Here is a 27304-nt window from a genome sequence, read left to right as displayed (position 1 = left end):
CTGTTTTTGCCACTAAAACGGGTCGCCGGTCGGAATGGCCCCATATACCATACATGACTTCATATACGATCAACCTTCACTACCTTGAGGTCTGTTTTGCTGTTGGGCAGCTGTGAGGTCATGTGACGTCATCAAAGGTCACCAAAGGTTTTTGGCCAATAACTCCGTACAGGAACAAGATACAGACGCGTGGATGGTCTCATTGTGTTGATTGCATTGTGAATGATATACATGATGACCTCGAGGTCACGTGACCTGAGGTCAACCTTTGACCTTGACCTTTTGAGGTCAACATATATATCATTCGATGCGGATTGACGAGAGGATCACGATGATGCCCTTAGTTTGTTCCTATCTTGACTAATTCGAAAGTTATTCGAGTAAAACTATCCATATCTATCGCCGCCATTTTGACTTTTTCGACCCCTGTGACGTCATCTTTGACCTGACCTGAAAACAACCTTAGTAAAAATTGTAGATCTTGACCGTGCGTATCCGATGCCGTTTACCGCTTGTCGCTATCTTCCTTCGTTCTCGAGATCTCAGGGGGGGGGGGGTCATCCGCCCCCCCCCGTCGGTACGAAGTTGGCGCAGACCCCCGTCGGTGCGCGGGTTAAAAGTTTGGAGGCTCAAACTTGCACACCATGTGTAAAATTGATGAGAGAATAGTCATGCCAAATTTCGCGGCGCTACGCGCCACGGTTATCCCGCTATTCACGAAAGTCCTCAGGGGGGGGGGGGCGGATAACCCCCCCCCCCCCCCGTCAGATGGAAACGCTTGTGGGACCGAAATCCGAGAAGATTTTTGAAATCAGAGAGCCTCTGGGGAGAATGGATCCAGTAGCGTCCACTCCTACCTGTTTGGATCCACCAGTGTCTCCCCCGCTATGGTACTGGAGACCAATTCAGTATGGAAGCGGTGATATTTTGTCGGTTTCAGTTTAAGTATCAGCCTGTCTCCTCTCTCAGTCTACTCATAATCGAGTATGACTGAAGGAAGCATATTGATAACACATGCTTTTATGTGTGTTGTGTACTTACAAGTGTAAAATATACTTTTTATACGGCACAAGGCTTGTAAAGAACATGCTATCTTGCACTGAACGCATCATAACAAGATAACACCATTTTATACAGATCGTGCCGAAAGCTGTCACAAGGCATGATGTAAACGGACGTGTCATTGATACTGGCTCCGACTGAGTGTTCCAGCACCGACTTCAAGCCCGGCCTCGCCGACTCCAAAGTAAAATGTGCTGCGGATGGCTCCACATACAGTAAGCAATTAAAGATTACTTGATATATTTTGTTAGCGGTTAGCCTCTTCGGTCTATTGACGGTCATTGCAGGGCCGTGGGATGAAAAATAGGGGTGCGGTTTTGGGCTGAGTCGACCCCTGACTGGTACACCATGCAGTGACTGAAGTAATCTCGTTGGGAAGGTAGTGTCCCGATGGTACAGACCGCCAGACCACTCAAACGGTCACACCGGTAAGAAGGCTCCCTATTCAGATATGCCGTCGACAGGCTGGTGGGGTGACCGTAAGCCTGGATAGGGTAAAGAGATCATTGATGCAGATGATCTGGTCTGGATGGTCGCGATGGCGGAAGACCGTAGCATCATCGGTCGAAAAGCTTATAACATGTTCGAACTTCGTTGGCATTGGCTTTTTCTCCTTGCGCGCGGGAGCAAAGCAAATCGCCTTCTGACAAGCAGAGCAGCAGGTGGGGACGAAACCGTAACGGGCATTTCTGTGTCTCAAAATGCATAACAGAAACCTCAGGATCAAAATCAATCATTTGAATCTCCATATTAGCATGATGGCTCAGCATCAGTTCCATCCCTTGCAGTACCGAGAGCCGAGTCATTTCGGTCTTGGCCTAGGTAGCGCTCTCAACTATGGGAAGGCTTCATAGATGGCAGTAGCGGCGACCAACCCGGTGGTCTGAGGGGCCGGGTCGGGGCGCTGTTTGGGGGAGGGGGCTGGGGGAGGGGTGCAGCGCATGAGGGGAGTGACAGGATGATCGCATGCCAGTCGAATACCGTCAGCGGCTGTGTCGACACCGCCGTGTCTTCTCCGTTCCACGCCGCTGCAGGCGCCGGCTCCTTGCAGCTCTGACCCGGAGCACCAGCGGAGCACCGAGCACTGCCAAAGCAGGTCAGTCATCAAATGCTCGGTAGTTTTTCACGCAGTGGTGAATATCGGAAGAGGGTGAATGTTTTGGAGTCGGGATTATTGTATGGGGCGGGGCTGCACTTTTCAAGTGTGATGTTTCTAAGTAACATTGCACTGCTTTGAATGAGGCATTTTCATGGCCGTGGAGCAAGATTCATCAACCATCCTGTCTTTATAGAAAGGCATCCTTTGTATTATTTAGGACAGGTATACCATACTTTTGTCACCAGTGAAACGCCTGTGGGGCGATATAGGAACGAGCGTGAAGAGTGAGCCTTGCTTGTGCGAAAGTATGACTTGCGAGGCCTTCAACTGACTTGTGTGGAATGCTATACTAAACCGGTCCCTGACGATATATTAAATTTTAGAATCTGTATGACATTATTTCAGCAAGATGTTTTAGAACCATCGAAATCCGGTGCAGATATGTTGAAAAGGTCAAGTATGTTGAACTCTCATATAAGATCACCAGTTCTATTAAAGCTTGAAAAAAAATGAATTGTGTATAATTTTCACCTCAACAATAAGGAGGTGAAACAATAAGGTGCATTGTTCTTCAGTAACTTCTATGAATAAATGTTAAAAGCGTATGACTTCTCATGCACTTAGTCTAATGAAGATATAGTGGAGACTTCCACTGGCGTCCAACTGGCGTCTAACTGAGCAGACGTCCAAGTTGGCGTCCAGGTTGGCGTCTAACTGTTGGACGAGGACTTCCAAGCTAGACGCGTCTATGTAAGGATGGCTGTCGCCAGGTAGACGCAGCCGCCGTCCAGCTAGACGCGTCTTAGACTTGACGCGTCTATAGCTAGACGCGAAATGGAAGTCTCCACCCATAGTAAAATGGTTAATGCTGGAGAAAGCTGGGAAATAAAACTCTTTTCTCTGGTTTATGATACAAACCGTTAAGGTGTCTTCATTTCTTCGTTGCTGTCACACTTGGCTTATCTCTTCTCAAAAGCAATTTAAAAGGCTCACCACTCGGCTCACTGTCTCCGGCTGAGTCCCAGATATGTGCTGAAGATTGCAGCGTCCCTGATCCCGTACTGGTCACTGGCTCCAGCTCCAACTGAGTTTGAGTTTTAACGTGTGATAACTATGTGCATAAACGCTGCTGTCTTAGTAGCCGACTGCCGAGTTTCACACATACTGAATATATACAATGGTTTAAAAAAGCTCGCAAAAGTTATCCCAATCAAGAATCTAGCTGGACTCTGGTGCTTTCCTGAGGTCGATGATAGATCGATGATAGCCTTACTCCGAAGGAAATTACTTTCAGCCATAATATGGGAGCAGCTGCAGCAGCTTTACGCTTTGATCAATAGAAATGACTTGGAATATATGTTTTGAATGAAGACAAAGTAAACAGAAATGACTATTCCATCCATGAAGGCAGGCACTGCAGCTAAAAAAACAACTCATTTTCTAGCTTAGAAAGAATTGTACAACTTTCTGGGAGCCTCAGCATCCGCAGTGCACAGAGTGGCCCGCTGCTTCCTTGTGAATGGGAGTTCACTGGCAGCCTATCTCCGCCGTCATTGCGGGCGGAGAGAGGCTGCCGCAGCTGCTGCCGCTCCGTGGAGTTCAATTTGGGCAGCATTGTTGCGCAGGCTCTTTAGTTGGAGGACGCTATCAATGGGTCTGGCCGCTCCTGTTGTCTGTCTGTTCGGACACAGACGCTGCCCCGCAAGATGAGGATAAGAAGAGAGGGAGAGAGGGAGAAAGAGAGTGAGGGTGCGAGAGAAGTGACGGCAGAAAGGCAAAACCGTGAGCATAAAAGAAGATACCTCGAAAAGAAAGAAATTTTCAAGATGCGTTGCGTCCAGTAACATAAATGTGAACAACAACTATCATAAAGCTATCTCCCATGCGTATTTCGCATATGATTAGTGCCCGATCACTGTGCACTACTATGTAACGCGGCGTTAATCCAGTCGGCTCACTATGCAATTGTGTTGTAAAGCGGTGCCCGTCCGGCCGGCTCTAAAAGGCAGCCGTCTGAGTGAACCGGGCGGCGGCCGGTGTGCACTGCGAAGGGCGCCTAGCTATCTCTGCAGCGGAGAATGCAGCACGGGCTGCGACTAGGTGTCTGAAAATGGAGGGGGAGGAGGTTGCTGCATCACGCCCCGCCGATCGGCATGTCAGAGGGTGCTGCAGCACACCCCGTCGCTGGGTGTCCGAGGTGCTGCATCACGGATCTGCTCAGTGCTCCGGGCGCCCGCCGTGCCTGAGGCCACCCGTGGCGGCCACCGGCGCCGTCTCATCAGCTCTCGGGCCGCGAGGGGCCGCGCCACTGGCGCTGACAGGCGTGTCGCACGTGCCTCGAGAGCAGACCGGCGCTGGGGCGCCGCCGCTGTGTCAGGGCGGGCGCGCGGCGGCTGACCGTGTCCGAGGCGCAATCACAGGCCGGAATCAGGGCGGGCGGGCGGCGCTCCAAGGCCGCCGCGACGCAGAGGTGACACTAGTCGCCCCAGTGATGCCTCCCCCAGTGACCTCGGCCGGCAGCCCCAGGGATGCCTCTCCCAGTGAGGTACCCCAAGGATCACTGGCTAGCCGTTCCAGTGATACCTCCCTCCGTGACCTCCGACCGGCCTTCCCAGTGATACCTCCCTCCGTGACCTCCGACCGGCCTTCCCAGTGATGCCTCCCCCGGTGACTCCGGCCGGCCTCCCCACTGATACCGATCCCACAGTGACACCGACCGGCCTCCCCAGTGATGCCTCCCCCAGTGACTCCGGTCGGCCTCCCCACTGATACCGATCCCACAGTGACACCGGCCGGCCGCGCCCCAGTGATGCCTCCCACAGTGACACCGGCCGGCCGCCCGGCGCGCGCCGTATGCCACACCCGACTGGAATGCAAATGCTCTGTCCGGCCGGAGTATTGCTGGCAGATGAAACACCACGTCCGGTTCGTAAATGAACATCGAAGGCCAGAGTCTTACTTCGGGTCAAGGCTGCAGACCTTTTAAGACCAGCATGAAATGAAACATTCGACAAATGAACGATTAATATTTCATGAGTGATACCTACTGACTTAATGTAATTATATAGTTGTTCCCCTCTTACAAAAACGTATACAACTTACAAAATGCACCCCTTTCTTTTTTTGCTCCTTACTTTGGTAATTAAGTGCAGCTCATTATTCAGTTGATGGCTCATGATCCAACGGTATTAGTTGATTGCATTAGCACTATTTAATATCAATTGGAGATGTTATTTGCTTAAACAGTACAGTACAATCACATTGTTTCACTCCGGCGATCAAGCACAGCATCGCTTTACGGAGTTGAGGCAGAAAGTACGAAATGTTTTTAGAAGACACCAGACCACTATAGGATCTTTTTAAAGCCAGATCCGGGAGCATCGGGTGGCGAGTTGAGGAACATGCCCAGAACACTTCAGTGCGGTCAAGTCTCGATGTTCAGCGACGTGTGATGGCTATCGGGGCAGTACCAGTTTGTCAGCGAGGCGGAGAGCTGTTTGATGTCGGAAAACATTTCGCGCCTTGTCTGTTCAGCGAGTACGCATCACTCAACATGCATGCTCGACGGTACCCCCGAACGCAATACTTTTACAAAGAACTTAGATATATATTTCAATATTGCTTTACATCTCTCTCACAAAAAAATGTGCAAGTTTTTTTTTCTCCAGGAAGCACGTTTTACTAAAAGCTTATAAGTTCAACACAACAATGGGTGTGTGCTGCATATCAGCAGACATATTTTCATGTGACAAAGATGCACACATAAATAATTACTTTCAGACATCATCTTCCTGCTTTATTCTTAACATCATCGTGAAGCGTCTCGCGCACGAAACTCTTATAAGGAGAGGGTGATAGTCGACAGAAATAAAGTAGAAAAAAGATAGAAGGCGAGCAACTATATAAAGTATTTTGGTACGCATTGGCGTGGACTCGTTATGTTAAACGCGCTCGCAAAGTGAAGTGCGGAACCCTGAGACACAGCACGGCCGTTTTCACATTTTTTTAAAGCGCTGAGTGTAGGCGAGGGAGGTGTCTGAGGCGGGCTCACGAGCGCCGGTCATAGACTGCGGTGGCGTTGACGCACCGCGATGACAGGGCGATGACGCATGACGGAGCGGTGATGACAGCACGGGGTGTTGACGGTGACGACAACAACGCGCTGGTGACGGCACTGCCGGCGCTGACGGAGGGCGCGAGTCAGGTCAGTGGACCGTCCCAGGCCCCGGCCCCTCCCAGCCGTGTGAGCGCCCCTCCCTTCTGCGCCGCGCGCCGCCTCGTGTCGCTCGGGTCAGCCTTATTTGGTGTCGGCTTGCACGGCCGGCCGACACGCGCGGCTGCCGGGTGACGCCGCGTTCAGGGAATGGGGCGGGTGGCGGCGCCGAGCACTCTGGAACGGTCTTCACTGCGTGGGGTAGACACGGCACGAGTGCTCCCAGGACCGTCAGGCCTAAAAAGGGAACGTGAAGTTAAACTTCTAATAACACCCTCGATTTCTCTCCTTCTATGGTCATGTGGTCGGACAGGAAGCACAGCATAGACGGCATAGCAGCCTGGCTGATTTACAAAGCCTACTGTGATTGTGGCACGAGAGGGCACAAGTAAGCTCGGGAAGTTGGGATTCAAGCCCTCCAATGTGACAGCAAGGAAAGATGGCATGGATGAGATCTGATAATGATTATTACCTCATCCATGGTATAAGCAATAGGCGTATACAGAAATGATGTTCATTACCGCGTATAGCTAGTATTGATAAGCCTCTGTGGCATTTTCAGCGGGTAAAAGGTTTGGCTGGAAATAAAGTGAAATATAAGCTCCCCTTTATTTTTCGCTTCTTTGCAAAGTCATTGTAAGTGTCGCGAAATTAATATCCTCTATCGCATATCAACATCGCGATTTGATATGACACTGATAGCTCGCGTCTGCGGTACAAGTAGTGTCACGATCAGCACGACTAATAAAAGAATGATATGGTAGGTACTTACCTAATCACAACCGTCTCATTCTTCGTCTACTGCATTTGTAACATTTTGGCAACGCTAAGGCTTGCATGGCGGCATTTGATGACGCCTTTTCTATATTTGGGTGTTGGCTAGCGGGTGGAGTCGCCACTATCATTAATAAAGCACAATCTCCCAAAGATATATGGCCATAGCATCCCACACTGTCAGTTTATGGCAGTATCTCTGCATCTGAACAGGTGTTATTGCCAAATGCTTCTGGAATATTGCAGAAACAGACCACAGATGTCACGCCATTCTGTTTTCCTCAGGGGTGCAATAGACTCAGATGGGCTTGTTGTTATTTTTACCGCAAGTCACGAAACGATTACCATAGGTTAGCGAGTGGCATGCTTGAAAACGACTCATGCAACCTGAAAATCACGGGAACATCTTCAGCCGGTGTTCTGGAACAACAACACAGAAATAATACGCAATAGCAAATAACATTAAAAAGAAAGCTAAGACATGATTTTATGCACCAGCAATGTCTGGCTTATAGCAACATACTTCAAGCAGCATCAGCGGGTTGGGAAGACATCTTACTCGTCGCTAGCTATAACTGCCGTTCTCAGAGAGGGTTTTCATTTGGTGCTATTGTCTTTCCTGCACCGTCTGAAATGGGCGAAGTTTGTTCGTCTTCCTTTCATAGAAAGAAAGCTAAAGAACATGCAAAATTAAAATGACTGGCCGCGTAAATGAACAGAATTCAAAGTGATTTTGGTAATTTAACGTTTTTTTAGCATTGCCCTCTGCAACGTCCTATACCTACCAGTACATAGTGTCAACAGATGCATCTAGGTAACTACTGTCTGAAGAAAGCCTAGCAGAACAATATGGGGGAAATTCAACCTTTCCAGTTAAACTTAGCAACTCTCATCAGCTGCGCCTAATCTAAAAGCTGAAAAATAACAATTAAACAAAAAGTGCATCCGGTGGAAAGATTACAATTAGCTTAGAAATAGGCTAAGAGGAAACTGAGAGCGGAGAAGAATGACACAAGGTGATAAAAAACGTTACTTTATAATGAAATAAAAAGCTGTGAGCCTGGTCGAAAGAACCAACGCGAGGATAAAACACCTGCAGTTTTCAGGATGACACAAAGCAGCTTCCGACTGTCCCACTAGGCTGTCATTTGGTGCCAGCCGCCGTATGGCGTATTTAAAGTGGCCATTAGTTGGCCTTTGACCGGCGCTGAGAGCCCACTAATTGCATTCCTCGCCACCCCACGGAGCCGGTACGCCGAATTCCGGCGTAATTTAACACAGTGGAGAGCAGTCGCTCGCCGCCCGCGCCTCTCCGGGTCGCCATTGTCGCCGGATCTGCGCGGCACAGCTCGGGGCTGCGGCAGCTCGCTCGTCGGATCTGCGCGGCGCTAGGGGCTGCGGCAGCCCGCCGGATCTGCGCGGCACAGCTCGGGGTGCGGCAGCTCGCTCGCCGGATCTGCGCGGCACAGCTCGGGGCTGCGGCAGCTCGCGCGCCGGATCTGCGCGGCACAGCTCGGGGTGCGGCAGCTCGCGCGCCGGATCTGCGCGGCACAGCTCGGGGTGCGGCAGCTCGCTCGCCGGATCTGCGCGGCACAGCTCGAGGCTGCGGCAGCCCGCCGGATCTGCGCGGCTCCCGGCGACTGTCCGGCGCTCCCGGATCCAGTCAGGGACGCGTGTCCGATGGAGCATCCGAGCGTGCCGAACTTCTAACGCACACTGGACACACATGATGCATCGAGGCACGCCTGGAAATGACGCGTAATGTCCTCAGACAAAATGCTTTAGTGGCTGTTCAATGAATAGGTAAGATCGTCAGAAGGCTCTGCGGGCAAATGCCCAGCGAACATACAGTGCCGCTGCATGCTGAGTTACTTATGCCAAACCATATTTTTCGCTTATCGACTGGCATTGTCAGCCATCACTTGGCTATGACTGGCGATACCTGTCCGACAGCGCTCGGATAAGCGATGTCAGATTTTGATTTACCATAACATGAAGTTTCAAGTTATGAATGGCCTGCCTGGCCCGCCTCACCGTCCCTGCCATAACTCAACTGCCTGCCGAATGCCCACTATGTCCCAATGGCGCCTCGGGATAGACCCGAACAACTGGACAGCATGTTCAGAATGCCCTCACGGACCGGCCTGCACGCTTGGGCCGCCCCAATAGCGTCCAAAGGAGAGCCTTATCTGCGTCCACAGCAGAACAGGTCACTAAAGCCCGGTACCGCGCCGGGTCCGGCCAGTCGTGCTGAGCGGAAATCGACCAACTTGTCCGGCGGAAGTTCGGTTACTTTGTCGGTAGTGCGGGCGGAATGCCTGGAAAGTGGCCATTGGCAACTTGTCCGGGACGCTCTGTCGTCTTCTGCCTGAAGAATAGATATCGGCTGAAGATTTTCTGAAACTAATGGCCCGCTAAACCAACTTTAACGTGTTTGGTCCGGAAGTATTACCGCTCTGGGAGCTTCATTAGGAAACTTGGTGAGTAAACACCAGCATGACAGTTGGAGGGCCGGCCTGAGAACGCTTTAAAGATGTTTTTACGGAGAGCTTACAGCAGTAAATCAAGAAGGAAAATAAACAAAAACATGTGCACTAATTATTTGCTGAGTTCTCGTAAATTCCGTGAAGATGGCGGAGAAGAGTGCGGCGATGGTGGGAGCGGTCGGGCTGGGGCAGAGTGGGGTGGTGCAGTGGCGGATCCAGGATTTTCACTGGGGAGGGGCTGCAGGTCATAATTGGGCGCCACGCCCCGGATGGGCGCCATAGTCGCATCGTATTGGCGCTGAAATATTGGCGCCCAGTGGCCCTGACAAGAGGCGCCCAGGATCAGTATGTACAGTGACACCACACGATTGGAAATATCGGTGCGGAGCGTACTGAAACGACGTTATTCGACTGATTTTTGCATCCTAGTCCTAGTATGCGGCACTCCGATGAGTTGCGAATTGAAAATTGGCGCCACTGCGCCTTCGGCGCAGTGGCGCCAGTTTTCCTTGGGTGGGGGCTGCCAGCCCCCGCAGCCCCCCCCCCCTGGATCCGCCACTGGGGTGGTGAGAGGGGTCGGGGTGGGGTGAAGCAGAGTGGTGAGAGCGGTCGGGGTGAGGTGTTACAGAGGACAGGAAGGAGGCGCGGGCGACCACCACCCACGCGGCGTCGGCGGCAGCTGCGCCCGGCGATATATGGTGGCTGCAGCGCCTGAGGTCTGCCGGCGTCCCCGTCTACAGGCCATTCTCACCGGACCGGGCCGAGAGCTGAGCCCTTAGTGACCGGTGGCACCGCGCCGGCCGGCACTGCTCAGAGGCGAGCCTTACCAGCCAATGAGCGAAATCATTACCGCTGTCCACTGACCAGTTCATATCAGTTTGTCCTATTCATGATTATGACTATGCATAGCTAAGACAGTACTTGTCGGTTATAGTAAATATGGAAAGGAAATATTAGGGTAGATAGTGCATTGATAAAATTATTTCAAAGTTGACCAGATATTTTCCTAGTCAAAATCCCGCTGCAAATTGCCTCTTCTCATATGCCCGGTTTCTCGGAGAAACTCATGTAAATCACGACTGTGCAACTTCGGAAACATTCATCAGAAGGCAGACAGATGCCATTTCCTCTCCACGAAAGCATGTCCATGATGCATGCCTCATTTAACTACGCTGACGCCGGCTCGACGGGGCGGTCACGGTTTCATTTCAGAGACGGCCGGCCGAAATCGTCTGCCGGTGGGCCGTCTTCTGATAGCTACACACTTATTTATCCATGTAACCGAGCCACAACACCATAAACTTGCATCACGCTATTTTTCTCTCTAAAATCGGATATTAATCGTTTCTTCCCTCTATCTCCTTCCATACCTACCTATCTTCTCTCTCTCACTCTCTCTCACTCTCTCTCTCTCTCTCTCTCTCTCTCTCTCTCTCTCTCTCTCTCTCTCTCTCTCGCCTGCGCACACACAAACGCTAGACACAGGCTCTTATGCACGTAAAAGACAGAGTACAACGGGGACAACTATATATGTATCCCACGAAGACTGATATTTGAATAAAAACTGGTATTCTTACACTCCTCTTTTTCTTTGACTCCCTGCCTTAAACATAATTTATGAATAAACTTCCTCTGATATTGCTTGAGTATTTAACGTCTTAACTTTACTCTCACTCTAAAGAGCACATTTGAAATAGTCGAAATCCTTTCAGCTCTAAGTTACGTCTTCCTTCAGCTGACGTCACAGGTCGACAGCTGGCAGCGCCATAAAACACCGGACACTTTCTCTCTCGCTCGGTCGCCGAATTCTCCCTGCAGCGCGCACAGGCCGGTTATCGGTGTACTGCGACTGCTTCCTGACACCGATATGCGCCTGATATGCAAACTTGGTCGCCGTTGTGACGCCTCTGACACGATTCAGGCGCGGTCGGGTGCCCGCTCAGATGCAGCCGGAGGCCGAGCGGCGACACTCTGATGGTTTACTCACGGAATGCCCGCGGGCGCTGTGGCACAGCTCAGAGTATTCTATGAGCGTGATTCATTCAGTCAGAGGCATTATTCGGTTCGGAGTAAGCAAATCTCACCGATGCTGTCACTGCTGAATGCGCCGCTGCCGGTGGTGACTGGCGGGATGACAGTCATGTCAGGGCTTCTGTAAATCGTTGGCGACAGCACCATATCGTTCATTGATGACAGTGCTATTGTGGTGTGGCAATGCCCATGGGTGTCAGTACTGATAGCAATGGATTCCATGGATTTTCCACAGCCAAGAGTAGGAATGGCATTCATGCCAGCCCGGTGCCTGTCAGTTATCAGTCTGATGTCAGAATAGCCGTTTTCACGACGGGCTATCCGGCGAATGCACCTGATTTGACCAAATCTGTACCTAATTTCTTTTACAGCAAATATTTTCATTTTATGAATTTATTTCAGTGTTTTAATCGATGATGCTCTCTGATAATATGACAAAGCAGGCATATAAGCAATTAGTGCAATCCTAGCTGATAGCTGCTAAGAGACACACTGATCCTGATTTGACCAAACCTGCACCTAATTTGTACCAGATGTGCACCAAATGTGTACCAGATGGCCGTCGTGAAAACGGCTAATATCAGTCGGGACAGCTGGGAATATGATAACAGCTGAACTCTGTCAGTATTGACGTCTGCTTGGCTACTAAAATGAGGCTTTTGGAGCTCTATAGTTATAACCTGATAAAACAGCCAACGGAATGCTAATCCCTCTTCAATGTTAAGTGTTTAGAGTTTGTTGTTTCAAACACAGGTGGAGAATTGTGTTGGACTGGGGGTGCTCGAGCTCTCCCAATTCCACGCCGGCCACGCCGGCTTGGCTTTGGAGCCGCGGCCGGGCGGCGCGGGTCAAGGTCACCGCTAGGCGGCGGCGGATTTGCTGCGCCCGAGCACCCCCAGCTGGTCACAATTCTCCACCTATGGTTTCAAACTTAAATTACCTAACCAACATAAGCGCAGTAGGTAGATCTGCAGCTTTCCTGGCCTGTGTTTTCAACAGGACTCGGTGCGCAATACATTACATGCGATGCTCAAGGACGACAAGCCGTGCTTCTGCTGGAGTCACACCCTTCTATTGTCATGGGCATCAAATGCGCAGTGCATACTAAAGTAAAAGGACGACCATAAACCGTTGACTGGAGGTAAACCCTTATTCTACCGATATTTTTTGCTGACAGGAACAAAAACGGACCGCGACCGGTACTTAGTGTGCTGGTGCCCATAGGCGGCGGAACGGGGGGGGGGGCACCGGGGCACCGTGCCCCCCCTTGAATTCTGCAAGGGGGGCACCAATAGCAAGGTGCCCCCCCTTAAATTTGATGTATTAGTACCAGGGGCGGATTCGGGAAAACTCCAAGGGGAGGGTCATGAATCGAAGTGGTGCCCCTACCTATGCCCAAAATTAAAACCTCAACGGATTTCGGCCACTTAATTTTGGTGGTGCCCTATTTTCAGTTTTTTATTTTCTTTATTTTTGGTTAGTCATGTGATGACTGGTGCCCCTGCTAGGCCGCTGGTGCCCCTGGAAAGACTGGAACCTACCTACCCTGCCCCCTGACAAGCCTACGATGGGCCCTGACATGACTTAGGTGCCCATGGGCCCTGACAGGCCCGTGGTGCCCCTGACAGGCCTGTGGTGTCCTTGCTAGGCCTGTGGTGTCCCTGGGCCTTGGCAGGTTTGTGGTGCCCCTGTTAGAACGCAGGTGCCCTTGACAGGTTTGTGGTGCCTCTGACAATCCTAAATTGCCAACGACAGGCTTGTGGTGCCCTTGGCAGGCCCATGGTGCCCTTGCGAGGCCGGTGGTTCCCCTGCGAAGCTGATAGTGCCCCTGGCAGGTCTGTGGTGCCCCTGGAAGACCTGTAGTGCTTTTGTTAGGCCGATGGTGCTCCTGACAGGCCTGTGGTGCCACTGACAGGCCCGTGGTGCCCCTGCTAGGCCTGTGGCATCCCTGGCGGGCCTGTGGTGCCCCTGTCGGCTGTCAGGCCTGTGGTGCTCCTGGCAGGCATGTGGTGACCCCAGGCCCTACATAAGTCATGACCCATGTGACCTCCACCCTGGGATTCGCCACTGATTAGTACTGCGATGGCTTCTTGGGAATTATACATGTAAGATAAATGGAATTTATCAAACGACAATAAGGAAGAGACAAACACATAGGTACTTGAGGATCAGCTTAAAGTTAACCACACATACGGGCAGGGGTGTAATTTTCCTAAAATGATTGTGGGTGCCTAGCTGTAGGGGCGCCCGGCGCCAGGCCGTTTTGGGGCGGGATAGATATTCTTTATGTGGGAGCCTAAATTAACACCGAATTTGATAACATTGCTAGCCGAATGGCGCTTCAAGTGACGTGTCTGACTAAGCAAATACACGCTTAAAAGTGGAAACTGACCGGAAGGACGTAAAAAAGATGTAGAGAGGCGCCATCCAGTAGGAGGGGCACGAAATGTGGAGGCACCAGACGGTTACGACTTACGAGGGCGCCGTGAGACGATGAAAAGGGCGCCATTCTCTTAGGAGGGCGCCGAGTGATTGAAAACGCTATGTGGTCCAGGGGCGCTAAGAGGCCAGAAGGGCGCCGCACAGTCAGTAATGCTACGTTGGTGGGGACGTGGGGGCGCCAGATGGTTACGAGGGCTCCTTGAGATCATGAAAAGGGCGCCTTTCTCGTAAAAGGGTGCCGAGTGATTGAAAACGCTATATGTGGTTCAGGGGCGCTGAGAGGCCAGAAGGGCGCCGAACACTCGAGGGATGCACGGTGAACAGAGACCTAAGGACGCGAGATGGTCAGGAGGGCGCCGTTAGACCATGAGAATGGCGCGGTGCTGTCAAAAGTGCGCCATTCTCCCAGAAGGGCGCCGAGTGATTAAAAACGCTATATTATCCATGAACGCGAGACGGTCAGGAGGACGCCGTTAGAGCATGCGAAGGGCACCGTGCTCTCGAAAGGACACTTGCAGCCTTGTAAAAGACTTGTGGGTGCATTTTCATCATTGTGGGGGCATAATTCAGGATTGTGGGTGCATATGCCCCCACAAAGAGATATAAGATTACACCCCTGCATACGGGGGTGAACTGCCATTTTCGTTTAGTAAAAAAAAAAAAATCAAAAAAATCATCGTGTCAGGGCTGTGACGAAAAATAAGTGGCCTAAATCCGATGAGAAAACAGGATTTGGGGGTACCCTAGGTTTGGCTCCTTGAGCCATGGTGCCCCCCCTTGTCTCAAATCGTTCCGCCGCCTATGCTGGTGCCGTTTTTACAGCCCCGAGATTCTTGATTCACCTGGCATGTAAATAATTACTCTATTGACTGTTTACAATAATCAAACGTGCAGCCAAATATGAACTACCTTAGTTCAAATTGCAACCCTGCCAGTCTATCAACAGCTGTTATTAGTCTTGCACCTTTCCATCCATTTATGACCATTTACCATCGAATGACGTTCTTCAGGTCACACAGACAGGCGAGCACTGCTATACGTGTCAACTAATGTGCACATCAAGATGTGCCTTGCTAATGGCCTTTACACGGGATTGATGGTCATGGAGACAGGGATAAGGGGAGTCAGCAGTCACAGAGCGACTTTTATTCAGAGGGACTTGCGTGCGCGCCTCTGCAGTGACCGCGCCGGTCGCTGTCGCCGGCACCAGGTGGGTGGTTGGATGACGTGTCCCGGGGAGAGGTCAGGTCATCGCGCCCATCCCGCCGGAGCCGCCGGCCGAGAGGCCTCCTCGGTCGGCGCCGCTTCAGGGCGCGATAAAAACGGCGCTCATTTGGCGGCGGATATTACCGCGGCGATACGACGGGCGCGCGCCGCTCCTTGCGCGAGCCGCCCCCGCGCCTACGGGAATTGATCGGCGCCCACGGCGCGGCCATGCCCGTCAGCAGCAGCGGCAGCGGCTGCCGCCCGGCGGCCAGGCCAGCGCTGGCGGGGCCCACCCGCCGCTGCAGCGCCGGCCGCCGGCAAAGGCGCGCCCCGGCGGCCGCCGCCGCCGCCGCCGCCGCCCCGTTTGGAGGTGCCGCCGCCGGCTTCCCGATGACGTCACGGCTCAGTAATCTGATGTCGGCCGGCACCAGCATGAGCCGACAGCGGACTAATGATCGAACGAGACCGATCGGTGCGCTGTCGGCCGACAGCGCGCCACGACCTGCCGCCGAGCCACGGCCACCCCGGCGGCTGGGGGACGGACCCAGGGCTGCCGCAGCCCCCCCCCCCCCCCACCCCGTCTCTGCCGTGCCACTGGCTGTGAGCCTAATTCGGCACACAGCACCTATGGGGGACGTTGCTGCGCGGCCCGCTATGAGCAACAATTACTGAGAGCTGAACGCGCAACAGTTTTCTGGAAACCCGCCCATGATAAGGCAGGAAAGTGGCACTCGTCTCCCTGAGGGCTCTCACGCCTTGTCTACACGCCGCATCAGTGTTTGCACATCCTCCTTCATTAAAGCACGGATGAGATCTTTGGGACGAGCTGCGCACCTCAACTACTCATAAAGCTCTGATATTAATGCCATTGCCGGATTTCCGTGAAACGAATGACAAAGTTCGTAGTTCATACACAGTGACTTCAATTGATATACCGACCACCTTGTCCGGTCCGCAACGTTGAAACTGCTCACAATTAAAATGAGGCGATGTTCATTAATCCACTACATTACAGTGATCCATTGAGTGCAATGACAGGCTAGGCTAGAGATATTTCATTTCAGTTTGATGCATAGGTACGTGTTTTCATATGTTGTATGCCTACGATTTGCGTATTTTCAACACTTGTTTGCCTATCAGCTTTACGGGCTGATCTGTGACGTCAGACGTATGCCTACGTCCCTTTTGCGAAATAATTAACACCAGGGTAAGCAAAGATAAAAGTGTTCACATTTATTATAACATACATTTTCGAGAACATTTACCTAATATTTTACCATTACAACCGTTCAGAAACGACAAAAAATGAAAGCAATTATTAAAATTCAAGAATGCGTCATGAAAAATAACACTACGCGGATTAAAGATGAAAACGTTAAACAAAGAGTTCGTAGAGCCGATCAAGTAATAGCTCCTGTAACATGCGCAGTATGATTAGAATCCTGTCTACAGTATGTTAGTCGGCTCATTCAGAAGGGACTTCACTAAAGGCTTCAACCAATTACGGTTTGTGAACATCATAAAAGGCACATGTTCTATAATTTTTGGCTTAACAAGATGTAAGGACTCAACATTTCTCTTTGATTTAATTCTTAGCGATGCCAAGCCAACGTTTTCCATATTTAGGTACTGAAAGTGGCCTTACACCACTAATTAGCTGCTGTATACTTGCTGCTGCTTGTGTGCTTATGACTTATGCGCATTTTTCTGAAATAACTGCGTATATTCACCTAGTATTTAACGTACATATTTTGAGATCATTAAAAGTAGCCGAGCAATGCAGGACCCTATAAAAATAGCTATCCAGTTTTTAGATGTTGACAAACAGATGGCAGCTGGACTCCGGTTATTTCTAGCTGTTATTGGCCGTTTTCACGACGGCCATCTGGTACACATTTGGTGCACATCTGGTACAGATTAGGTGCAGATTTGGTCGAATCAGGTTCAGTGTGTCTCTTAGCAGCTATCAGCTAGGGCTGCACTAATTGCTTATATGCCTGCTTTGTCATATTATCAGAGAGCATCATCGATTAACCCTCGCATGTGTGCGGCGTTTTCCAGCTTCTAATGTGTAGGGGGGGGGGGGGGGGTCGGTTGGACCCCCCTTGCCGTTTGGCCCCTGATCGAGCTAGAGCTTCGCGGAAAAAACGAGCGTGTTGCCCGTGACGAGAGGAAGCCGATGATACCCAATTGTAAGGTCCTAGGTCATTGGTTGACCTTCCAGGTCAGGTCAATGACCCAAGGTCGGGAAAATCGGGACCTGTTAGAAAGTCGTAAAGTGTGGCTGCTAAGGGGTTTTTCGGGGTGCTGATCACGAATATCGTGCTAGTTTTGATCATAGATGATGTCTTTAAGCATTTAGACCAGGTCGGGTCAGGTCAGGTCAGGTCAACCAGTAGGCGTCGTGACGGGTATTAGTATACGTGTCAACCGCCTCCGACAGCTTCGTAACATGTTACGAAGTCACCAAAACTACTTCGTAAATGTTCAAATGGTTGCTAAATTCGAATTCAGCTCCAAAAACTAGCCTAGAAACATGTAAAACTCGAAAAAGTGAACCGAGGTCACCAAAGGTCAATGACCTGACCTGACCTTCAGGTGACCTTGACACCCACCCTAATGCATGGAAGCAACATCAAATCACATTATTGAACGTTTGAAACCACGAAAAGCTTGCAAACGCGCGGCTAATGCCAGCCGACATACGCGGAATCGCGATTCCGGCCAAACATGGTCTCGGAAAAGAGGTCACAGGTCAAAGGTCATTGGGGTCAGGGTCATGAAATTTTCAGGGTATGTGTAAAATTGATCAATGCGAGGGTACTTAAAGTTTCGTCGCGATCGGCCGCTTTTTACGCGAGTTATTTGCGAAAAACCATGGGGGGGTCCATCCGACCCCCCCCCCCCTACACATGCGAGGGTTAAAACACTGAAATAAATTCAGAAAATGAAGATATTTGCTGTAAAAGAAATTAGGTGCAGATTTGGTCAAATCAGGTGCATTCGCCGGATAGCCCGTCGTGAAAACGGCTATTATGCACTAAGGCAGTATTATTGGATAGTGCCTATGTAAGGTACTATTATCTAAATTAGGTAAGGCACTATTATTTAAAGATAATTGTACCTTTATTTCTAGCTGCCGCCCAACAGCTAGAATTTAACACCCGAAAGCGACTACCTAAACCCAGTCATTTGTGTTACACAAAGAGCCATAGACGGCCGCGGCATAAGCCATCATTAGCGCCTTTTGCTCGAATGCATCTGCATGCAATCAATGGGCGATCTATATGGCGGTTCTGGAGCCAGCTCTCCGTTTCGAATCGGTCTCGGCCACACGCGACGGGGCCGTCTCACGCTAAACGCGGCGAGCGTTTCTCAATCTCAGTCGGACGACCCACGCTCACTGGGTTGGTGAGAATGATCCCCATTCCGGGAAACTGCTCATCGCCAGCCGAGCCGGCGTGATGGGCTCAGTTCAGAGCGAGGGGAGACGGGATGAGTGATGTCCTCCCATCGGGCCGTCGGACGTAGAAAATGCTCGGCTCGCAATATTCAACCGTCACAGGTGCGCTTACTGCGCTTTCTGTACATTTTGCTTAGGCTTGAACACTGCAAAGTCATTGAAGTCTGTTTCCTTTATGTCATGTTGTTTCAGTTGCTTCCTTTTCCTTACACTTAACAATACCTTATTCGGCGTTGAAGAAAGCGGTTTGTCGTTTCGCTGTCCTTATAGGTCCGTTCGACTGTCATGCGCACTGCGCAGTGAGCACCCCGGCGCCACGCTGTAACGGAACTTGGACGCAGACGGATTGTGCCTGCAGCCTGCTCGGTACTTGCACGCTCAGCACGACGTCCAGCCACAGTGCTGCAGCTGCAAAACAGACCTGCATTGTGCACAATGCATAGGCACCATACACTTTACCTGTTGCAGCGCAAAGTCACCTTGACCGTAGAGATATTGTATAATACAGGCATGGATATAAGACCTCTATAGCCGTGACAGGTCAAATCACTCTGATCAGCACTCGTATTTTGGCTTTCACGACATATGATAGCATCGTATGATACCTATAACTGCTGATTTGAAAAGTGTCCACGCCAATTACCACATTCCTGTCTGAATTGGCAAAGTTGACATGGTAAAAATGTTGTGAAAATATTTTGTATTTGCTGTCAGTTTGCAGCATAAAAAGTTCAGCTACCGATATGAGCTCACATTCACGGCAGTTTTGCCAGATTGCCTCTGCAGTTGGTGACTATTATATCCAGCATTGCCGGAGATGAGACATCCATTCAGTGCTGGCACTATGTAGTCACAAACCACTGATGCTGGTGACTGAAGCAGCTGAAATAAGCATAATCTTCTTATATAAATACATATTATGTATATAACTGCAGATTCCTGGGTGCATCAACACGCCATTCGTTGGGAAAACGCGACCTCATGTTTGTGCTATAGAGTGGTTTGTAATGTTGCTGTAACATTATTTATAGACCTTAGCATAGATAACATGAACTACCTAACTACCGAACTAGATAACATGGTAGTTCATGTTATCTATGACCTTAGTTATATAAGGCTTTGCCATTTTTATTTAATGGTTACAAGCTTTACCTGTAATTTTTGACTATTATTTGTGTTAAAGTTATTTTTTGGAGTAGGTGTTGTGATCAAGTCTAATAATTTTTTGACAACGTTGATGCAATATTCAGATAAATAAAGCTTAGGTCCTTTGGAACCATGAACAAATAGGTAGCCCCCAAGCAGCGAAAAGCGAACAAAGTGTACACGCGAGTACATAGGATAATAGCTCATCTGTAAGTGAGCCTGTGTTTTTTATGTTACTCTCACTTTAACCCGCGCCCCAGTGGCGGTCTCAGCCAGCTTCGCCCTAGTGGGGGGGGGGGGGGCATATGTTACCACCCACCTCTAACTCAAAAACTAAGAGGGCTAGACAGACGCGGTAAAAAGCAGTCGATAGCTCTCAATGCGTACGTTCGAAAGTATTTCGGTCATTTTTTACCTTAGAGCAATATTGGGGTCACCAGAGGTCATCAAAGGTCAAAATTTGCCAATTGTCATTATATTTTTCAGAAAACATGCCACTATCTCAGGAACTATGGTAGCTAGAAAAACGCATGGAAAAGCACTCGATAGCTTTTGAACTCTTCTTTTGAAAAGGTCAGTATCAATATTGACCTCAGGTCAACGGTTTAGCCTCCAGAGAGCAAAAACTCCAAAAATAGCTGTTTTTACGAAAAGTGTTTTTCGACAATTACTTTCGACTACAAAAAGCCACGACATTTTTATTGCCAGAATCGTGTTCCCCTCGCCGAGACGCGTCGAATGAACTATAATTTGACCTTGAAAGGTCAACTTGAAAATTTGACCTCAGGTCAAGGTCATGACCTGACCGGAAAAGGTCAAGTTGCATATCAGTCGATGCGTCTCAACGAGACAAACACAATGAGACCATCCCCAGCGTTCAATCTCTTTCCAATCGCGAGTTATTGGCAAAAGACTGTGTGTAGCCTCAAATGACCTCGGATGACCTTTCTAGAGGCTATCAGCAAAAATGACACCTTGGTTATCACGAGTGGACTAAACCATTGGGATTCTGAAATAGTTGGACTGTTCCTATGCGTACACACGGATCTAGAGGCATTTTCATTTTTCTCCATTGACTTGTAATGGAAAGGTCGGGCCACTGCCCTGACCTTAGGTCACGGATATAAAAAATCCGAGATATACAAATTGTAGGCGCCCATAACAGCATGCAATCCACCAAGTTTAAAACCTTCCTGACAAACACTGCAGGCTGGACATTATTGCAAACTTTTTTTTAGGCTTGGTCAGTTAACTTGACCTGGTGACCTGACCTGACATGACCTGGGGTTAAAAATTTCACACATTGTCCAAAATTGATGTACCAAAAGCTACCCCAAGCGGCGCGGCGCTACGCTCCGCGGTTTTTTTATTCACACGCAAAAAACGCGACAGGGTGGTAACATATGCCCCCCCCCCCACTGGGGCGAAGGTTAAATGAACCCTTGCAGGCAGCAAATTAAACTTGTTAACCACCGTTAATCACCGATTTGGCGGACGCGTTAGGTGGTGCGTCGCTTTTCACTCAAGCCCTTCCATAATTGCCTCACATTTTCCCTGAAAACTTTCCAGTGCGTTTGCCACGGCCGACTCCTCTAACATAATTTACTGCAAAAAGGTTTTGGAGACGTTCTTCCGCGTCGTTCGGCGCGTGGTAAACACACTGCTGCCCCGGTCAGGGTGGGGAACCGGTGGAGGTGACCGTCCCGCCCCGCCCCGCCCCACCGACAGAGTCCGGGGGAGAGGGAGAGGACGAGAGGGGCGCCTCGTCGGCTGCTGGCTGCCGGCGGCCAGCCCGGCATGAATGAACCCTTCGCTCAATGGAGCCCGGGCGCCGACCAGCGGCCATTGGCTACCGACGGTCGGTGCGACTGCTGGGTCTTTATCACTCGCCCGCGCCAGTAAATCAGACCTCCGCCGTTTGACATCAATTTAAGTTTCGACTGACCATTTCATAAGCGCAATCATAGACCAGACCTTGCAATCCAAGCGTAGTGTAGTCCAGAACACAAGAGGACGTGGCATCATTATCAGTTCTGTCTCACAACATTTTTATGGCGTCACTAAAACAACACCATTGTCTCCAAAGTCTCGTCTGGCTAAATTTGCGACGAGGCCTCTTTCCCGGACAATGCTTTCAGAGTGGTGGGCGGGAGCGGTGTATGCGTCTCGGGGCGGGGCTGACAGGTCCGCCTAAACATCGGCTGGCGCGGCGCTGATAGCACGACAGCGGCGATGGACGGCCTTATAGAGCCTGCCGTAACTGGTTCACCCACCTCCGGTGCATAGCTGATGGAAACACCACTGCTACAGGCTCATTGCGCACACCCAGACACACAGACACACACGCACACAGACACACACAGCCTGCAGCGCACACATGTACGATAAACAGCTATTCACGACCTCCTTCCACTCATAATCCATGGACGATCTCATTCATCTCAGGGCCTCGTCTAAGGAATTTTCACTGGTGGGCCATTTAGCTGATAGCAATAGTGACGACCAGGTGGTCAAAGGTGTACCCCCACCAAAATCCGAAAACTCCCCGGATTTGGCCCACTATTTTTCGAGACCAAGCCAAAATTGTATTTAAAAAAAAAATAAAAATAAAAAATAAAATAAAAAAATTGACCTAATCCTCCCCGTCGTCTCTTCCTTAGCTGTCGTCATCGGTTATGGCCTGCTAACGACATCGATTTTGTCCGAAGTGGAAAAAGGTGGACCATTTTGGTGATGATAATAGTGACGACCAAGTGTTCCTAGGTCAGACTGCAATATGAGATCAAATCCAGATGTCCACTGGAACGTAAACACCATTTACATTCGGCAGTCAAATCGACCAGCTGAGCAGCTCAGCCGTATCACTGAGTGCTTGGTAGTTGGGAGCCCCGCCCCGGCTTAAAGGGACTATCCCACCTTTAACATGGGGTTTGAGTTGAGATAGCCAAGTTTGCGGCGAGGTTCAGAAACCACTATCTATCTAGGTTGCAACCCCCGCGGCCTCTTGGTGTTGAAGAAATTCGTTCCCTTCATTTGAAAATGGGCCTTGTACAAGGCCCTATCTTCAACATGGAGCGACCGTTAGTGTGACGTCACCTCGTTCAGTCATTCTGATTTAAATGGGTTTGTTCGTTGAAAAATTGCTTAAAACTTGGTCTGAACTTTGTTGTGGTGCCTACAGAGTAAAAAGAATCAGCTTTATGACAGTAATGTGGCCTGGGGAAGGAGGTAATTTTGGGCTGTGACGTCACATATTTGAAAGTTTGTGTTTGGAATATGGGAAGCCTAAGATGTTTAATGAAAAATAAATGCCAGAACCGTGTTCCTGAACATCAAATCTATAAAGTCGGGCACAATTTAACTGGTTTTAACAACATTTTAGAAGGTGGGATAGTCCCTTTAAAAGAAAAAAACAGCTTATTAAATTCAGACTAACTTTATACTGGATATTGGATAAGTAAGGCCGATTCGCACTCCTCACGTATCGCTCGCCTGGCTCATCCAGAAAATTACACGGTAGAGCACGCAGAAAATAATACTTATCTCTGCGGTCAAAACAGGTATGTACCTACTTGTTGCGTCTCGAGTTTGCACCACGATCCGGCATCCGGGCATCGAAAGCATTCACTGCGAGCACCGCACGAGATGAGAGCAATTTCCTAATGAAGGCTGTGCGAGCGATATCACCGATACGACAAACTGTTATTTAGGGCCTTGGGACAGGGTTACGGACAAAAGTACGTATCGCTAAAGTACGTAGGACAAAAGTACGTAAGCAAAAGTGCGTAGGATTAAAGTACGTATCGCAGAAGTACGTACAGTATAAAGTACGTATGGACAAAAGTACGTCAGGGACAAAAGTACGTATCGCAGAAGTACGTACAATATAAAGTACGTATGGACAAAAGTACGTCAAGGACAAAAGTACGTATCGCAGAAGTACGTACAGTATAAAGTACGTATGGACAAAAGTACGTCAGGGACAAAAGTACGTATCGCAGAAGTACGTACTGTATAAAGTACGTATGGACAAAAGTACGTCAAGGACAAAAGTACGTATCGCAGAAGTACGTAGGGTATAAAGTACGTATGGACAAAAGTACGTCACGGAAAAAAGTACGTATAGCTAATGTACGTAGGGTAAAAAGTACGTATGGACAAAAGTACGTCACGGACAAAAGTACGTATCGCAGAAGTACGTAGGGTATAAAGTACGTATGGACAAAAGTACGTCACGTACAAAAGCCTACGTATAGCAAATGTACGTAGGGTATAAAGTAGGGTAGCCTTGGGCAAGACACCCCAGATAATTTATTTCGCTACATAGGTACCTTCTTTTGTCTCACATCACCTGGAAGGCCAAATTTGTGCTCAATGTGTTCTTTGGACATTTTACTTTAAATTCCATCCCTCAAATTCATTCACTTATGATCGGACTCCCAGCTAGGAAGTGCTTTGTGAAGCAACTGCAAATGGGGCATTTTGCCCCAGCCCCAGGGCAAAACGCCCCACGGCCTGAGGCAAGAAGCCCCATACACTAGATTAACCCTCGCGGGCCCGGGGGGGCGTTTTTCGCCCCCCCCCTCCTGGCGAATATTTGCGGTAGCTCCCGAACGCTTAGGGATAGGAAAGCGAAATTTTCAGTACCTTTCTTCCATCAATTTGGCATCTTCTGAAATAAAAAATTTGGAACTAGCCCCATTGATGACGTCACAAAGTCGACTTTTCTAGACCCCTGCACGGCAAACTTCGGTGTCACAGACGCGAACTTCAAATAGCTGCTAAAAATAGAGTTTTAAAGATAAAGACAAATTACGAGCACGGTTGTGTAGCACTTGACCTAGACAAAGATACAAAAACAGTTTTAGTGACCTGAGATCAGAGGTCAGGTCAACGACCCCGAGCTGTGGTTTTAGTTTTTCGCAAATAACTTCGACAAAAATGGTCCTAGAGCTACGGCAGTGGTACCATCGCATTTGTCTTGTCAAGCCGCGTCGAATGATATATATTTTGTTTCGAAAAGGAAAGTTCTATGTTGACCTCATGTGACCTCGAATGACCTTTGGTTGACCTTGACACATCAAAAGTCGTTTACGATGGATTCGTACCCGCTCATCACGAATCTGGCATCTACTTTCCTCTAAGCCTTTATTTAGAGCCTCCGGATGGCAAAATTGTCTTATTTTTTATTACTAACTTGAATCAGTGAAATAGTCTCTAGCAAGGCCTCTCTTCTGTGACCTTGACCTTTGAGCAGCCTTGTATCGTAAGATGAACCACAAATAGGGACCTGATTAGCCTCAAAACATTTCAAAACATCTTGGAAGCTGACACACAAGATGTACGAAAAAGTGTAAGTTTGAGGTCAGTTTTGAGCATGACCTTGACCTTGACCTTTGATGTTGAGTACATTTTCGGAATTCTCAGATTCTCTTCTTTCGTTTGACACCCAATTTTACCGGTTTTATGCATACTGCCGTCCTCTAGAACGCTCACTTTGAGATCACTACACATGTGCCGGTTTTTGCCTTTGACCTTGACCTCTGACCTTGAAAATTGACCTGAGGTCAAAAATTTTGGGTGCTTTAGAAGCGTCTCGTAAGGACCTTTCGTTTGGTATTACTTTTGTTTGCGTAGCTCTCTTATTTACAGAGTTAGAGAGGGGGCGAAAAACGCCCCTCCCCGGGCTGCGGTGGTTGGAATTACCCCCCGGGCCCGGCCAGGTTAACAGAAGAGAGGATCTTTCCCCAGAACCCTGCCAGTTCCGAGAAACATCGGTGAGGCGTTTTACCTCGGCGGGGAGACTTGCCCCGGTCTACCCTACGTGTGGACAAAAGTACGTCACGGACAAAAGTACGTATAGCAAATGTACGTAGGGTATTGTACGTACCCCACCCTTGGGTTAAGTTGATCAATGTGTAATACCTTTCTTATTCTTTATTTAATGAGCATTTGTTACAAGGCATAGCAAAATTTATCGATGAGTAAATGGGCGAAATGGACAAAGCTATATCATTTGGTATATGAATTTATCATGAGTTCCCTGTAGTATGGCAACAGAGCAGCAATAAAGAAAAAAGTGGCTCAACTTACACTACTATACCCTACTTCTAGCATACGTACTTTATACACTACGTACTTTGGCATACGAACCGTACGTACTTTTGGCATACGTACTTTTTACACTACGTACTTTTGCATACGAACTTTTGCGTACGAACATTTGCATACGTACTTTTGGTATACGTACTTTATACACTACGTACTTTTGCATACGTACTTTTGCGTACGAACATTTGCGTACGTACTTTTGGCATACGTACTTTATACACTACGTACTTTTGCATACGAACTTTTTCGTACGAACATTTGCGTACGTACTTTTTTCATACGTACATTTTACACTACGTACTTTTGCATACGTACTTTTGCGTACGAACATTTGCGTACGTACTTTTAGCATACGTACTTTATGCACTACGTACTTTTTCATACGTACTTTTGCGTACGAACATTTGCGTACGTACTTTTGACATACGTACTTTATGCACTACATACTTTTGCATACGTACTTTTGCGTACGAACATTTGCGTACGTACTTTTGGCATACGAACTTTATCGCCTACGTATATTTGCGTACGAACATTTGCATACGTACTTTTGTCCTACGTACTTTAGCGATACGTACTTTAGTCCTAAAATCCTTGGGACAAACTGTTGCTAATGTTGCTAAGGTACAGATGGTACAGATACATTTCTACTGTCCAGCTTAGGTCAAGGCTGATTCCAGTCCTAGATGTTGACCTAATCGTTAGCAAAAGAGGCAAGATTTTCTGTTCTTGTTGTTCTTCATTGACCAGTTTATGGACAATTGGTCATATTACATCGGAGCGAGTTCGTTTTCCAGGGTAACCTCTACCGTCTGGCGTTTTCGTGTCATCGCCTCCTTACAACGAATGAAGAACCCATGCCTCGCGACTCACGAGACCTTTTCGAATGGAGTAATGCATGTAGGTACCCAGTTTTATTTATGCTCATACCTATCACACGGCATTGTGACCGTGACGCTTGCACATTACGGACTCCACAAAAAAAATAACACTTGGAAAGTCAAACAAATTCACGCTTCTCACACGTGTCCTAATCTAGCCCTCACAGGCGCCGTCTCTTGCCTTCCCATCAAGAAATGCACACACAGTTTACAGCATGTCTACACTGTTGATGACTGTTGGTTGTTCTTTGATTGGTTGTTGAATGCTCGTACAGATATCATAGTGCTAGAAACACGTCGTTAGCGAGAATTAAAAACACGTCGATACCCACAGAGCGTTTTTCGTTTGAAACATATTCGTCACTTTTGTCGTAGAGGTAAACTGCCATT

The 27304-nt window shown here is 49.1% G+C and overlaps 1 protein-coding gene across 1 annotated transcript in view; it reads left to right on the top strand.

The window, feature by feature from the left end:
- The first annotated feature begins 1996 nt into the window (after positions 1 to 1996).
- The window catches only part of LOC122379573 (CAP-Gly domain-containing linker protein 1-like), a 63471-nt gene continuing 38163 nt past the window's right edge, over positions 1997 to 27304 (top strand). The window contains exon 1 of the mRNA XM_043361870.1: positions 1997 to 2158. The gene's annotated coding sequence lies outside the window, so the exon portion shown is untranslated. The remainder of the gene's footprint in view (positions 2159 to 27304) is intronic.

The sequence above is a fragment of the Amphibalanus amphitrite genome, unplaced genomic scaffold (assembly GCF_019059575.1).
Source record: "Amphibalanus amphitrite isolate SeventyFive unplaced genomic scaffold, NRLGWU_Aamphi_draft 000080F_arrow, whole genome shotgun sequence".
NCBI classification, from domain to species: Eukaryota; Metazoa; Arthropoda; class Thecostraca; order Balanomorpha; family Balanidae; genus Amphibalanus; species Amphibalanus amphitrite.
Note: the sequence above shows the minus strand (reverse complement) of the source record. Positions and strands in the feature narration are given on the sequence as shown.